Raw genomic sequence first — 11,298 nt, 5'->3', positions numbered from 1 at the left:
GGAATCATCTGATTTGATTCTCTAAATCACGTCCCAAAGTATCTTTTTCTGTAAATATTTTCATATATTGAATTTGATAAAAATGTTCTAGGTCCTGGGGACAGAGGGATAATTTATAGCCACAGTTTTCTCACCTGTCAAATGGACATAATTTAAGCCCTAGCGACTGCACATTTTTTTGGTGGCTTTTAGATTTATACATGCATGAAAGCATTTCATAAGACTGGATATTTCTCAGGCATAAAGCTTTCAAAGTAGCGGGAGCTCTGCGTTGACACAGAACCGCCATCAGATGCCAAGTCACAGCTCCTGAGGGAAGCAGTGTGTGGAGATTGCAGCCACTTCACTTATTTTCTTTAAAAAAAACCCTGAGTGAATGTGGAAGAAAAAATGAGTAGATGATTGCATGGTGCTCTTCTGGAGGTTTCCTTACCCGTGTGTCAGTTCTAATCCAGGCCCAGGGCGCTTCCTGCTCCGGCTCAGAAACCTATTCTCCCTTCATCCCCTCCGCCACCCTGCTGGCAGGCATGCACACCCCTGCGCCCCCCTGCCAAGGCGGCCCTCAGAGTCTGAAAGAATTAACCCTTGCAAAGCGGGTTAGTGAGCTCTTTGCTGCCTGACAGCTTCTGGGGGATGAAGGCACATTTCTGCAGCATCTTAATGGGGGAAATGCCATCCTGGTCCTTCCAGGCGGATTCCTGGTGCCTCCTTCGCCTTCTGGGCCCGTATCTGGTGACACTTCTGTCCATTTCTGGTAAGAACAGGCCGAGTCCTGGTTCCGAGGTAGACAGGGGCCGAGTCAGGGCAGAAACTTCCGTTTTGTCACCTGTAAATGGAAGGCTGTGACCCTGGAGCTTCACCTGTCCCTTGGTCCCCCCTGCAGTGCGGGGCTCAGGGCAGCTCATTGCAGCCTCGCAGACACGGGGCCGGGACCGCGGTGCTCACGTCCTCCCGCAGATGGACACCAGCTCAGAGAAGGGCCAGCGGGCTGGGCTGGGCAGCGGGGAGGCCAGTTGGCGGGTGCACCGAGGCTGCAGGAGATGCCAGCAGAGGGACTGGAGTAGGCCCGCGTCCTTCCCTGAAGTTACCAGATCTTGGATGACAGGGCTGGACCCACAGAGGAGGAAGGAGGGAGACAAGGGCTGGAGCCTCTGCTGGGAGGCTGGGGCGTGGCCAGGACTGTGTGACCGGCTGCCTGGAGCCCAGCCAGGGCACGGAGCAGGCAGACCAAGGGCTGGGAGCACAGACCTCAGAAAAGCCGCCCACGGAAATCGGGGATCCAGGAGCTCTTCCCTCAGTGTTTCCTGCCACTTGCTGCGGTAATCGAGCACCCGTTAGCGCGGCTTGCCTCCTGGAAATTCCGAACCCGGTTGCGTCCACCTGCATCCAGAGGGTCTCGGTAAGTCGGGGTCACATAGACCACCTTGTCTGGCGTGTACAGCAAAGGATGTAGGGCTGCCTTTTAGGGGGTGACCTTCCTGAGTGTCCGGGATGCTGTCTGCTGCCTGACGGCAAAGCCAGAGCGTGTGTGAAGCGTGGGCAGCAGGCTGGGGGCAGCAAAGCCGAGGCCTGGGCGGTGGGGGCCTGCCCTGCTGCGCTGGGGGGCCTCCTCGGACACAGAGCCAGCGGAGCCCCGGGGAGGGATGGTGCAAGACTCTGAGATGCAGCCAGGAAGGCTTCTTCCCCGGCGTCCGCAGGTGAGTTGTCAGGGCCGGACACCTGCGCCAGGTGAGGAAGGGGACCGCGCGTGTGACGCTCCAGTTGTAAGTAATGGGGGAGTTACCTTTATCTTCTTCTGCTCATCAAAAACAATTGCTTCTTTTCTTTTTTGGTGCTAGCGTATGGGATTCCTGTTCTGTCTTCGGTTCAGTGGTTCTCAATCGGGGTGAACTGGCCCTCCGCCCCGGGGGCCGTGTCTGGTCACCACCTGTGCGGGCGTGAGTGCCACAGGCATCCAGAGCATAGCGGCCAAGGATGCTGCCAGACGCCCCGCAGGGCACAGGATGCCCCGAACATCCCCGGGGCTGAAGTCAGGTCCCGGAGGTTCCTCCTTGTTTCCTTCCAGCCCGTTGCAGACATCACACAGTGTGGTGTCTTTTGTGATGTGAACATACAGGATTCCCATTCTGTTCTCAGATGTCCCCGACTTCTCACTGGTCTGTCTCATTTTAGCACTGTTATTCTAATTTGAGTATAAAAATGCTTTGTTTAGGTCCTGAAACAGAACTTTTCCTGCAGACTAACAGGTGTGAACAGGGGCAAACAGCCCACATTCAAACACCCTTACTTAAATTGATCTTTAAGCAAGATTCACTGTAATGGCTAGTCTATAGCCTGAAGAAGATATGGATTCATACTTGGCCAAGAGAGAGAAAGAGAAACCCGTGCTGGCAGGAGACACCTTAATATACGATATTTTAAGCAAGTTCAGCGTACGCGTATCCAGATTTACGCAAGCGACGGACGTGAGCTCTGGCTTCCCACATACTGACACTCATGATAGACACGCTGTTGAATTCCTCAAGCACAGAACGTGTTTAGACAAGGATCCTCCGCCTAGACTTCATGTCTCCCCAGGGTCCACGGTTGACATCAGGGGCTGTGAATTTCCAGAAAGAATATGCCGACCACCGTGCTCTGTGCTGCATCCCTGCCCCCCCGGGAGAAAGGTCCATCCCACTGTCCAAACTGATGATCAGGAAACTACGTGAAGCCACCTTCCTGGTGCGTGAAGTTTGTGTTGCGTCTGAATTCCATTTCAGTTAGTTTTCTAGACACACAAACCAGGGGTAAGAGCACAGGCTTTACTGCTGTGTTTACCATACGTCCAGCCAGGGGCTCGTTACTTCTTAGAACCTTCGTCTTCTCATCTGTACACAGAGTTAGTAGGAGCTGCCTTATGAAGTTGGCAGGAGATTTAGATGAAACAACGGCTGGAGGGTCTTCATTCAGTGCCTGGCATACAGTCAGTATCAATATGTAGCAGCTGTTTCTCTTCATACTGTTCTCCTCTGGACCTGCAGTCCTGCAATTCACGATTATCCTCATGAGCCCACCAGTTTCTCCCTTATTTAGATGTTTTCACCCTTTCAACACATACGTGGGGTTCATGTGCAGTGGGCCAGGCCCTGTGCTGGGTGTTCAGGGCAGGTGGGGCCTCTCCCCGACCCGCTGGGCTGTTCACTTTACTTCTTGAACAACCCCCGTCTCAGTAACTTCTTGTGCTGGATGAATGATGGCCCCAAAGGTGTCCACATCCTCGTCATCCACTACTGTGAATATGTTACCTTGTGTGGCAAAACGTACTTTGCAGCTGCAACTAATTACAGATCTTGGGATGAGAATTTGATCCTGGGCCATCTGGCTGTCCTGTGTCATCACAGGGGTCCTTACAGGAGAGAGGCGGGAGGGTCGGGGCCAGAGAAGGAGACCTGATGACAGAACAGGTCAGAGAGAGGTTTGAAGGTGCTGCCTGCCAGCCTTGACACGGATGGAGGTGCTACAGGCCCCTCTAGATGCTGGAAAAGCAAGGACACGGATTCTCCCCAGACTCTCCAAGCAGAACTGGCCCTGCTGACATGTTGATTTCAGCCCGATGAGACCCGTGTTGGGTTTCTAACCTACAGAACTGCAAGGAATAGATTTATCTTGTTTTAAGCCACTGAATTCATGGCAGTTTGTCTGAGCAGCCACAGGGAACCATGCAGTCCTGCAGACTAAAGAAAAAGTCCCGTTTCCATAGGAATAGACACCACGTAGGGGCAGTCAGCGGGGCCACATTGGGCCGGTCCCCGGGGAGTCTGGGGAAGCCTCCGCCCCCACTGTGCACCGTTGCTGAGAACAGAAGCCCGCCAGGGTGGAGGGAGGCCTGTCACCAGGAAACGTTGTCCGAGGTGTCCTCCTTAGGCCCGGGTGGAGTGAGGATGGGGGGCTGCTTTCACCTGCGGGTACAGGTGCACCTGGGGCGGCTCACTTGATCTCTGCTAACGTGGGCTGTGGGCCGGGGTCTTTCCAGGCTTGGGAACGCTCCCTACCCTCCTGCCTTCTGCAGCGAGGGAGGGGGTGGGGGCCCGAGGGCAGCAGGGCACCCCGAGGGCACCCAGCCCCTCCCCCGGGCACACACAGCTCCCCTCGGCCCTGCCCGTGTCCAGTGCCCGAGGACAAGGCCAGAACTCAGATGCAGGCTGAGGTCCCTGAGCCTGGAGGTGTGGTCAGGAAGCTCGCCCAGGCTCCCAACCCCCCAGCTCCGCCTGCTGCGTTTCACCCGCAGGGAGACCCCGGGGGGCGAGGGCAGTAAACCCGGGGAGCCGGTCAGATCTGTCCTTTCATGGGCTCTCTCCAGTTCCTGGGGGGCCTGAGGACAGGCTGCCTGCTGTCTTGGGCAGGAGGAGCCGGGCGCAGGGGGAGGCCTTGCTCGGCAGCAGGACGGGAGGAGGGGTTCCTAGACGGGGCGTAAGGCCAGGCCTGCTGACTGGGGGCCGATTGGGGGAGCGGTGACAGCCGAGGGGCTAGACGCTCAGCAGCGTTCCCGTGGGGGTTTTCTCCAAACAAACCTGTCGGAAATAAGCACATTTGCTGTTTCTCCAGTGATAAAAGCAAAACCACATACTTTCGGGGGAAGATAAGAAAAAGCACAGAGAACTAAATACTCAGGCAGAGATGGTCCTACATGGTGTACGACCTTCAGCTCTTCTCTGAGGCTGAGCTGTGGCCTGGGTGTGTCCCCCCATCCGTACCCCAGTGCGATGGTGTCAGGAGGGGGGCGCTCAGGAAGGTGGTGAAGTCATGGGGGGGCCGTGATGGGATTTGTGTCCTTAGAGGGAGAGGAGGACACCCGGGGTGTGCTGGCTGCCAGCCGAGGGAGGGCACAGGGAGAGGGAGGGCACAGGGAGAGGGTGCCGTCCAGACCTCCACACCTCCAGGACCCTGGTCCTGGCCGCCAGAACCCTGAGAAGGAACGAAAAGAAACAGTCGTATTTTACCGCAGCCTGAGCCGACGAAGACAGGGTGTGATGTAAATACGCAGCTACAAACACGGATTAAAAAGTGTTGTCCACGCAGCACCTGTGTGCTGGGAGCTGGGTTTGCAGCGGAGACCTTGGTAGGGGGACGGACCCGGAACCAGAGAGCTTTGGGCCAGCGCACCAGTGCAGCAGTGAAGCTCTGAACAGAGATGTGGGCACAGAGCGGGTGGGAAGCCCCCAGAAGCGGCTTCACCGAGGGGGCAGGCCTTGAGCTAGAGGTGGGAGAAGGGTAGCTGGGCCCTGGGGTGGTGGTCCCGCTGGGAGAAGTGGTGACTGCAGAAGGGCCATGAGGACTGGGAGATGCTTCCTGGGGGTGGAGGACAGGGGGTGGGGATGAGGGTGAGGCCGGTCCCCCCACCCCGAGAAGCCTCTTTTCTGTGTTGAAAGTTCAGATAAACAAACAAGGAGTTTATCTGATGGCTTCGAAAGCACCTGACAGGGCCTTGCTGGAAGTGGGCAGAGGCACGCACAGGATTACGGGTGGTTTCCAGGAAGAACAGGCCAGGCTGGGTGGCACTGTCACCTTCGGGGCAGCAGGAAAGGGTGGCCTTTATCTGTTTATCCAGGATGGTGAGGAAAGGAGCCATCCCGCGTCCCCTCCCACCAACCGAGTCCTCTGCCCTTGTAGCCTCAGGCCTCGAGGCCACAGGACCCCCAGGGTAGGGGGGAGACACAGCAGGAGATGGGCCATGGGCTCTGACGACTGAGGGAACCCCAGCCCAGCCGGCCCTCCCTTCGCTCTGCCGCCTGGACCTCCTGCTGCAGAACAAACTGCTGGGTGGAGGTGGGGTGGCATGGGGGAAGTGGCTGCTGGGACACACTCCTGGCGCCCGCAGCTGTCCCCGGTGGGGGGGGGCCCATCCTCCCCCCCCCAGAGCTGCCGGCCTGCTTCCCAGGAGGCTGGGAGCAGAAGCTGGGGGCTGAGGGAAACAGCAACTAATCCGTGTCCAGCACTCTTGTAAACACATCAAGGGCGTCCCCACCTCCTGGAAGAAGGCCTGGGGGTTTCAAAGAGAGAGGCCCTACAAGTTTGATGTTAGCGGTTTTCCAAAAGTGTTTTCCTGGCGCCCATTTGAATCCCAGATCAGCAGGAGAGAGAGGCCCGCCTGGCTGGCTGTTAGATTTCCACATAGATTTATTGGAAGTAGTTTAGAGCCCATTTTCAAACATTTTAACCGCCAACCCCCAGCTAATTTTTCACAGGTGCATTGCTTAATTCCACAATAAGACATTGTTTGGGAAGACAGGGAAATACCCACCCTGTGTGCTGTGGTCTTAGCAGGGGCGTGAAAGAGCATCAGCTTCCCAGGGACAATTGCCCGCTCACCATCACCAGGCGTCCTTGGAGCTGGGCTGCTGAGGTGGCATGTGGCCCACTGCCCGTTTGCCGACCCCCTGCCAGGACGAAAACTGAAAGCAGTGTGTGGAAACGTGTACAGCAGTTGGACAGAATGATCGTGTGTCTAACTGAACACTAAGAACATGGCTTTGCATTTTGCATGTCATTTAAGAAATTTTCTTTTTCTAGCAATTCATTTTTACTGTATTTTGGAAAGGTCAGTCTATAATAGATTGAAAACAGGAAAAAAATAACTGATTCATTACAACAGACAGTTTGAAAAGCAGTGCTTATATAGAGAAGACACAAAAGCTCTGTATTAGTTTCCCAAGGCTGCTGGAACAAAGGACCCCGAACAGGGGCTAAGACAACAGAAATGTATCCTCTCCCAGCCTGGGGCAGAAGTCTGAGGTCAAGGTGTCACAGGGCCACGCTCTCTCTAAAGGTCTAGGGGAGGGTCCTGCCTGCCTCTTCCAGGGGCTGGCGTTCGCTGGCATCCTTGGTGTCCCTGATCCCTCGGTTGTGGCCACACCACTCAGATCTCTCTTAGGCTTCACACGGCTTCCCTCTGCATGTGTCTGTTGTGTGCCTGAATCTCCTCTTTTTATAAGAACACTGGTCCTATTGAATCAGGACCCACCGTAAGGACCTCATTTTAACTTGGCTCCCTTCATAAGGTCTCCATCTGCAAATAAGGTCACGTTCTGAGGTCCTGGGGGTTAGGACTCCAACATTATTTTTTGGGTGGGAGAGGGACACAGTTCACCTGTAAGAACCTTTAAATTGGGGTTAACCAGAATGTACTATCAGGTAGCAGTGCTTATTTAGTTTATACTTTGAAGGATTTACTAGTTAGGCCTTTACTATGTAAAGATGACTTGAAAAATTAAAACTGTTTTGCAGTCACTGTATTATCAGCGGGGCGCTCAGTAACACAGTGCATACCTTCCGATTTGGATTTCTGTCCTGTGTAACCTTGCAGGTCATCAAAGCCATCACTCATATTCCTTACTAGGTGACAGCAATGTGATTGAGAACAGACTTATTTGACGACAAGACCTACCCCGGTTCTGGGGACCCCCTTTCCGGCATAACAGCAACGGCCCGTGTCCTGGGGTCCTCCAGCCCCACCAGCCTCAGCGCCAGGTTTGCAGGCTGTGCTGGCCCTTCGGCCGGAGCATCTTTTGTCCCACTCTGTCTCCTACTAGAGTTACGGGCAAGCGTCATGACATCCCTGTGTGGAGACTTCCTCCAGGCTCACAGTCTGAAGTGGGAATCTTGAGCCGAATGACATCTAGGCAAGACTCCTCTCAAGAAGCATAAGCAGCACCCCTCCCCCCAAGGGCAGTGTAAGCTTGCAGGTTCACCTTTAACTCACAGCACAAAGTGTCTTTGGGTTCGGGGCGGAAGTCAGTGTGGTGAAAGGAAGCAACGAGATGCCCTGGGACACCAATTTTATTTTTGACACACGGATTCCTGGTACAAGGAGTATGGTTCCTGTGCTCATAAGCTTTCTGGATTTGCTCTCTGAAGCGCGGAGTCATTCATTCATTGGGAAGGACAGTGTTTCACTGTGAGTATAAGCAAGGGCTTTGGGGTTGGACGAGAATTCCTGCTCCACCTCACACAAAATGGAAGAGTTACATTACACCCTTTGAGAGTTAAATCTCCTCAGCTGTCAAATGGGAGCAGGCCCCTCCTCCTGGGGTCCTGCATGTGTGTGTGTGTGTGTGGGTCTACACCTAGTATTTTGCAGAACTCTGCCTACACTTAACCTATAGATACACTATATAGAGACTACTGTGAAGTCATATTTAATTGCAGATAACTTGTTCTAACGTTATAAATGCATACCTTGAAAATACTTTAAAATAACCATCAAATTTTTGTTTCTTTTCCAAAAGAAGATTTACTAGGATCGATACTAATAAACTTATTGGCCATTTAATGATGGTAACATTGGCTCATTGACGAGAATTTGTCGCCTCCTGGCAGCTTGCAGTCTGCTGAGGAAGAGCGCGTGCAGGACCGCCTGACGTACTCCACGCAGACCGCGGTGCAGCGCGATAGAGAGCGGCACCCAGCCCAACGAGGTATCACTTGATCACTGATTCGGCAGTGACTGAGGATGACTTCGCCCCATCACAGTGCTGGCCGTTGCAGGAGGCTAAAGAGACAGGCCTCTGTTGTCCTGTTCCAATCAGGATGACTAAGGCATCAGCTTGGACCAGGGACTGTGTATGATACGAAATGTTTGCAGTGACACGACCGGTGCACGGTCCCATCTATGTGCACCGTTAACAGTCAGGAGTCAGTGATGTTCCAGAGAGCTGGGCGGCATCCTCTATTCTGAGCACAGGGTTCTCAGGCACCGGCTTATAAGATACCTGGAAACACTCAGACATGAGAAAAAGAGCTTCCAGTATTTCAGGAGTAGCTTGCAAAAGGATGCAGACGCACCCAGAGTTCATCAGAGCTGAAGAGAGTAGTCAGGCTGGGCTTGGGTGAATATAGGGGGACACTGGGGGGAAGAGGGCTTTCCTTTTGTACAAAATGGATAGAATGAACCAGGGAATGCGGTTTCCACGACAACACACAGATATTCTAATTAATTTTTCATGCCAAGAGACTCAAAGTGCTTTGTAGCAGTTGGATCAATTCCTGACAGCTACTGGAATTTAATTGCTTTTTTTTTTTTTTCCCTTTTGGAAGGCTGAGTGGGGTGGTGCATGAACTCTTATGAGCTGTTAAAACTTTGGGGAAATGATCTGTTATCTGGCACTAGCACATGTAGGAAAACACCATCCAGGGTCCTAACGGGGCTCAGAACCAGCAGCTGCGACTTATCAGCCATCCCCCTTGTGCGCACGATGCGAACTCTATGGGGGAGCACACAACTGGGGAGGTAAAAATATTTGCTGGAGATCACCCAGGCGGGCGGTGACAGAATTAGAAGCGACAAGTTGAGTGGTGCTCCCCCAAGATTAAGACCCGAGGCACGAAGTGCATCGTGCCCATCATCTCGGTCTGTCCCGTGGGGAGGGCAGCCACACCCCCACTTTACACAGAAGGACAGTGGGCACAGTGTCTTGTCCAAAATGCACAGGGCTTGGAGTGGTGAAACTGGTGTTGGAAATCCAGCCGGCCGAATTCCAAAGGCTTGTTCTCTCCACTGCTCCAGGCAGCTTCCAAATGTGGTTCAGAGTCCCCCGAACCTGGAACCCGGGTCCCCGGACTCTGCGTTCAGGGGCCTGTAAACCATCACACCCAGGATGATTCCCTGAGCTTTGGTTCTATTTTTTGGGCACAGTTTTGCGTGGCGATATGTTTGAACGCTTCAAGTCTACCGTGCACGAGCAGACTCTCCCTGAGCTGCAGAGGATTTAAACAGTAAAATAGTTTTCTTGAAATACTCTTGAAATGGATGTTTTTAAAAAATATTTAAGATAGCTAGTCCTTCTTCTTGACATTTTTATACCCCAGCTTCAATTTCAGGAAATCTAGAGGTCCCTGGCATTTGAATGAACTCCTAATTAAATGTCATGTTCCTCTGCAATTTCCATTGACCATATTGGGGCCAGAGTGCAGTTTTAAAAATAAAACATCTAAAGTCTGAAAATAAATGGGGTTCCCCACACTCCTCTACTAGATGGTGTAGAGGTTGCATGGATGTTTTAAGTTAATTCATTTACTTTTTTCATTCCTTCAATAAATATTTATTGAGAACCTAGTATATGCCAAGCACTGTAAAATCCAGTGGGAAGAGAAGTTAAATATGACTTATTAGCAGATCTCTGGAAGCTGGCAGAGTGGTGGAGAGGACAGACCAGGACCTCTGTGGGGACAGCACCTGACTGGGGAAAGCTGGGTGGTCACTGGAGGCTTATCCACAAAGGTGGGCTGGGAGGCCAGATGAAGCCCTGATGCTGTGGGTCAGCGCAATGTATCTCTTGAAAAGATGGCAGGGGTGCTGGGGAAATGCATTTAAACTCCCCTCCAGACATCTTTAAACCATGGTGTAGGGTAAGCTGGTTACATGCGGTCTCCATGTAAAAAGGTAAACAGAGATGCATTGAAAATATCCCAGTAGATTCTAAAATATTTCTGACATACAATGGGTAAAATAAAAATGGCACATGATGGGAATTATTTCAGCCTCCAAAAGGTCTGCTTCCGCTAGAGTTAACTGATGTATTTTTTTAAACTTTATTTATTTATTTGGCCACCCAGCATGTGGGATCTTCATTCCCCCATCAGGGATGGAACCCGTGCCCTCTGCATTGGAAGGGCGGAGTCTTAACCACTGGACTGCCAGGGGAGCCCCTAACTGATCATTGAAAAAAGTTATTTCCCAATAGTTTGCTCAGTTTCTGCTTCCTTTAACCCAAATCTTGATGTATTCTACTTAGCAAGTAAACAAAGATGTTTTTTAAGGATGTTCTCAGGGTATTAACTCTGGTACTGAAAACCGAAGGGCCCATAACATTTAACTGGCAGAGACTGTTGAAGGCAAAGTTTTTAAAAAGAAAAGGAAGTAAAGGCTCAGGCTCTCTGTGCTTATGGAAATTTAATCATTTTTTCACGAAACCTTTAAAAATAGCATTTACCGTCAGGGGTCCAGTCTTAACTAGAGCTGACCCGGCAGGAAGCAGCTGCGCGCAGAAACAGAAAGCAGCCCAGGTCGGAGAGCACTTCGTCCCTCTCCGCTCTCAGGTCTTTGGGGCTCTTGCTTCTCACCGTGGCTCGAGGTTCGGGCGGTCCCTCGTCGCCCTGCGCCCCGATCCCGCTGCAGGGACCTGGAGCTGGTGGGGGCCACGTCTCCAGATACAAGAACAAGTTTCAGCGCTTCCTCTACTTGGGTGTTCTGAATGTTTTCCTTTTTATTCTGGAGTCTGTAAGGATGTAGGCAGTTTTCTTAACCACTAAATATTTCAA

The sequence above is a fragment of the Balaenoptera musculus genome, chromosome 21 (assembly GCF_009873245.2).
Source record: "Balaenoptera musculus isolate JJ_BM4_2016_0621 chromosome 21, mBalMus1.pri.v3, whole genome shotgun sequence".
Lineage (NCBI taxonomy): Eukaryota > Metazoa > Chordata > Mammalia > Artiodactyla > Balaenopteridae > Balaenoptera > Balaenoptera musculus.
The sequence above is the reverse complement of the archived record's forward strand: the minus strand, read 5'-3'. Positions refer to the sequence as shown.